Below are 5,826 nucleotides of genomic sequence, written 5' to 3' on the forward strand. Positions count from 1 at the left end.
GGATGTCCACTGTAGTAGAAAAACATCTGCACTGTAAAGCCTGTTTTCTTAATACACATGCATACTTGATAATTTCTGATTACATATGGTGAGAATAGTCCCTAAGGTACCAAGTTCTAGATTTTGAAGATGAATCTAACATAGTGGATTAGTTTGTTATTGATACCATTAGCATATCTAATATATGACATATTATTTTCTTTTTTGTTTTTTAAAGATTTGAAAGACCTCTGTTCAGTTGGGATGTGTATTATTTTAATAAACCTCACTAAAACTGGACTGACATGGTTTTTGACTCTGATCATTGTCACTGGAAAATCAGAAGCACTCTCTTTGACATGAAGCTTCAGCAGTTTCAAGGATTCAAGGAGGCTTTACTGTCATTGCCACAACATGTTAAAAAAAAACATGAGGGGAAACAAAATTTCATTTTCTCTCACTCCCACATATAAGACATAAAACATAAAAAAAACAATGGTATTAAAACAGATAAATTATTAAGTGTATAAAAAGGACCTGAAAGACACGGTCAGAGAAAACATTTGCCAGGATGTATTCCCTAATTACGATAGGCTACCTTCTCCCTGATGGGAGGAGGCTGGAGAAGTCGTTCAAGGGGTGGGAGGCGTCCCTCACTATGTTGGTGGCTTTGCGATCTAGCCAGGTGTTGATGTCCACAAGTGAGGGAAGTGGTGCACTGATGATCTTCTCAGCAGTGTCTATAATGCGCTGCAGGGGCTTGTGGTTAGCAGCACCGCAGTTACCAAACCACACAGTGATGCATGTGGTTAATACGCTCTCCACTGTAAAAAAAAAAAAAAAAAAAAAAAAGAGCCCATGATGGATGTTGGGGCTCTGGCACTCCTCAACTTGCAGAGTTTTTAATTAAATTACAGACTTAAGTTTTAAGTTACAGGTTTCTAAAAGTCACAGATGTTATAAAACGCAATTCCTGCTTAATTGAGCTGCAGTGGAGGGACAATACAGACAGAGAGGAAAACCTCCCGGTATACGGTAATAATGTTATACCATCAAACATGTCCACCACTGACATCTTGTGGGAACCTTCAGTACAGCATGCTGAATGCTCTTAAGGAAGTATAGGAACCTGTTATATCATGTTCAATGAATCAAAGTCTTCTCTGTTCTCTGGGTCAGGAACAAGGGGAACAAAAAGTTTACCTGGGTGTGTTTTAAAGTGGAGCATCTCTACATTTCTCAATGGACTTGAATGTGTCCTTTTGAAACATTGTTTGTCCAAACGTCTATTTTGATGTCCACATAAAGACGTCTAATTTCTCTTAAGATGACAGAAAACAAGCTTTAACACATCAGTTTCATCTAAAGACATCAAAAATTGCCAAATGGACTCAGGCCGACGGCAGCGGGACACAACACCGGGGGGAGAAGCAGGTCCGTGCGTGCAGCTGTGCGCCGTGAACGTGCACGGAAAAATAACCGCGCGCAGCTACGGCTTTTGAGTTGGGGAGCGTGCATGAAGTGCGTCTACATTGCTATGGGTTTGAGTGCGCGCAAAATCTCAACGGCCCCTCATACATGATGCACACACGGTAGAACCAAGGCGGCGGCCAAAGTCACCCATAGCCTTTGCAGACAGGGAAAACCAGCCGGCTCCCCAAGCATTCGCACATGGTGGTTTGGGTACCTAGGCTCACAGGCACACACAAACACTTCCAAGATCAGCGTGTTTCTGTGGCCCAGCGCATTGACTTACAGGCGCACACAGACGGAGAAATACAGTACGTACACTATTATAACTCGCGGGCAGGATTGGAAGGTTCTGCGGATATTTTCACGGACCCCTTGCAATTACACCACGGACCCCTAGGGGTCCGCGGACCCCTGGTTGAGAACCACTGACATAGACTATGATAGTTTTGTTGCATATTAATGCATTTACAGTGGGTATACCTGAGTATTGACTACACCAAATCTATAGGCTACAAATAAAATACTAAAAAAATAATAAACAAGGAAACCACCAAACTAATAATCAGCAAATCAAAAAATCTCACAGGATAAAATGAAACATTTAAAATAGGTTAATCAAGCTTTTTTCGGGTGAGTGGCAAATAGTCTTGCTGACAACAGTGTTGACCTTCCATTAACCCTTCCCATTCTAGAATGAGTTTGAGAAATATCCATTCATCTGTCATTTATTCCCATTGATCAGCTTCTCTCCAGCGGTGAGCACTCGGAGAGATAGGTGTGTAGTTTGGAGCCTTTTAAGTTGAAAAATCGGTGCGTTTGTGTCTGCACCTGCTCTGATGAGAGAGCAAAGACCAGATCGACAAACGGGGAAGCACAAAACTTACAACAACACAGAACAGGAACCAAAGCTGCCTAATCAATAATGGCACTGGGAGCATGTGTAACTCGCATATATGGAGCCCTGTTTCATTTGATTCAGCCTTGACAGTGGCGCTGTGGCGCTGCTCGGCTCTGCCCAGGCAAGGCAAGGCAATTTTATTTGTGTAATACTCTGATAAATATCAGTGGTAGCTATTTATTTTATTAACTTGTTTTCCTGAAAATAAAATGGGCCAGTTTATGATGAAGTTAAAATTTACATAAATAATTATTTGATATAAATAAGATATTAAAATGTATAAATAATTTGTTTAAACTGACTTTAAAAATATAATTTCATGGTGTGTGGATACTTAAAAAAAAAAAAGTTTAAAGTAATTCTATTACGTTATATTACGTGCGTGAGTTCATGACCTTAGAATGTTTACACTTCTGGAAGAGACCTGAGTAAGCAAGAAGAAGAGAGTAGAGCAGAGACTCCGGACTGTGTGTGTGTGTGTGTCGTCTCTGTCTCTGTATCGTGTTTTAATCCTGAGGAACTGAACTGTTGTCGGGAATCATGCTGTGAGTGTGTGAGTTAAACTCTTCAGCGCATTTAAGTGTTTTATTAGAGACGAAGAAAGTTCAGCCGAGTTAGCTAGTCAGAGCTAGTTGCTAAGCTAACTAGCTAGCTACACAGTCGTCACCATGGTCACCATCGTCGGGAGGAGAAGGTGAGACTCATGCTACATGCATTCAGTGTTTTTGCACCTTTTTTTTATTTTTACATGCAGTGTTGCTGCACTTTATATTTATATAGATTGATTATACTGTACTACTGACATTCATCTTTCTATTGTTGACTTGTGGTTGTGCATTGCGGATCACCATCCCTGTGTTGATGAAACTACGGTTTGTGTAATTGTATGTGTTTGTTTCAGGGGTTGTGTTATCCCCATGCCTTTTGCTTGACTACTGCAAAACAAATTGCCCCCCCAGGGGACAAAATGAATAAAAGTTGAAGTTGAAGTTGAAGTTACAGAAAACCATCATGAGCTCTAAGCGTGCCAACTAAACACGCTCAGGTTGAACAATTAAAGCTGTACGGAAAAGAAAACTGAATTTGAGCCCACTCTGGGTCATAAAATTAGTGTAATAACTCATCTATCAGACGATGTAGGCCAAACTTAGTGCAAAATTCTATTTTTGATTAAATCCGGAATGAAAGTGTGGTTTTTTTTTCTCATTGGATAATGCAGGCACACGAATATACGTCAGCCTGTACACGATTCATCAGCCACTGATATTGGATCCATCATCCGTCAATCAAACGTCTGAGACACACACACACACACCGAGCATCAAATTCGTTTTCCTTTCTCGGGTAAACTCGTGTTGCAGCTCGTGACAACTCGGCGCGACAAACAGGACAAACAGCCATTTCTGTACACCTTTAAAGGGATAGTTCAACATTTTGGCAAATTGGCCCATTGCCATAATCGCTATAGTCATAGCAGTGGGTTTGTTACCTTTAATTGTCGGTGTAAGCTATTTTTAGAACAGCGGAGCGAAGCAGCAGGCTGCTCAGAGCTACGCTACGGAGGCTAAGGGAATTTCTTGGTTTCACTCATCAAACTCATCAAATAAACAAACCCAACAACTCCAAAAGGCTGTCGTGGACAAGTTGTGAGCTGCACATTCACCACGCTATGAGATAATAATGGAACGTTACGAGACGGAGCCGTTTAAGAGGTAAATTCATGAAAAACCGCTGATGCGTGTTGCGTTCAGGGACAGTTTTTCAGCAAGCAGACTCTGTATTTACCCTGCATTTACCTCGAAAACGGCTCTGTTTCGTAACGTTCCATTATTATCTCATAGCGCGGTGAATGTGCAGGTCACAACTTGTCCACGAAAGTGTTTTGGAGTTTTGGGATTTTGTATTTGATGAGTTTGATGAGGGAAACCAAGAAATTCCTTTAGCCTCCGTAGCGTAGCTCTGAGCAGCCTGCTGCTTCGCTCCGCCGTTCTAAAAATAGCTTACACCGACAAATAAAGGTAACGAACCTACTGCTATGACTGTAGCGATTATGGCAATGGGCCAATTTGCCAAAATGTTGAACTATCCATTTAAGACTAAACAAACAAAAACATATTTACCCGGATTTTTCTCTTTTTTTCTTTTCTCTCTTTTCAAAACAAGAGGTTTGAATGTGGTTTTTCTCCTGCTTGTCCCAATACATTTTCAAAACCTGATATCTTGAGTTGTGTCATTGAATGAATGGGCTTTTATTATTTAAAGCTATAGTGCGTAACTTCAATCGCCCCCTAAAGGATTTCTGCGTTATTTCAACGATATGGCCGGCACCTCAATATGGCGTATAGCCCAGTGTAACTTGCCCCTCCCCTCCCCACCGCTACCGTTTGTCATTCTGTTTCTTCGCCAACAGACCTTCTGCTGAACGGGAAGGCTTTTCCTTTTTAGTAGGATCCACTTCTGAACCTCTTGGTCGCTTCTTCGGGTTCTCCACCATGTTGCTTCTAGCAGCGCTCTCCTCCCCCCTCCCTTCTCGTTGTCAGGTAAAACCCAGTAGAACACGTTTCCTGTGCGCCAGTGCGGGAATGTCGCCCAAGACACCAAATACAAAAAGAACAAATGCTGAAAAATAGCGTGAGGTGTTAGAGGAGCCGAGCGGCTTAATCAGCGTTGTATCATCTCCTCTTGTAGTGGCTTGGGTGGAACAGAGATTTACAGATGCGTAGAAGTTACACACAATTAAATTAATGAGTAAATATAACTTACAGGTCAGAGTTATTCCCACCAGTCTCTAAATAAGTATCATACAGTGAGTGAGAATCATGCATTACCCTAGTTATTATTTTTGAGATGTCTCTTTTACCAAGATATTGAATGAGGGTTAGGGCTTCATCTTAAAGCATAAGGTGGGTGTTATTAATACACGAGCCGGTGGTAAAAGGGTTACATTTCTATAGCTCATTTTTACAGTTTGTCTCAAAGGGCTTTTACACGGCATCATAACAACATCCTCTGCCCTTAGACCCTCACATCGATCGACTGAGGAAAAACTCAGGCCAGACATGACTGCCTCCATGGGCGGGCACGGTACTCTAATGCCTGCCCATGCCCGTCTTATGTAATTCCTCTCTTTCCTTGCCACATTCCGTCCAAACCGCTTTTAGTTTGTGTCGCTCTGGTACGATGATGCAACATCAGGTGAAATATGGACGTCCTCGGGTGAGTTATACATCAATTTAAATTTTTAATTTTTAATTTGTATTTTAACGGAAAGAGAAACTCGTTCTGACACCGTCACCTTTACACAGGTGACACAGGTTGATATTTTGAAATCTCCCTGTGGTTATTGTGAACTTGTCCAAGAATCTGCAGTTCTCTTATTTCTTCTACAATCAGTTAATTTCCAGTTATTCTTCCTGCAGGTTCTGAAGTTGGTGTTGAGTTCAGTTAGTGTCTGCTGTGTCTAGTAGAGTGATATC

This window comes from Trachurus trachurus (assembly GCF_905171665.1).
Source record: "Trachurus trachurus genome assembly, chromosome: 9".
In the NCBI taxonomy this organism is placed as follows: Eukaryota; Metazoa; Chordata; class Actinopteri; order Carangiformes; family Carangidae; genus Trachurus; species Trachurus trachurus.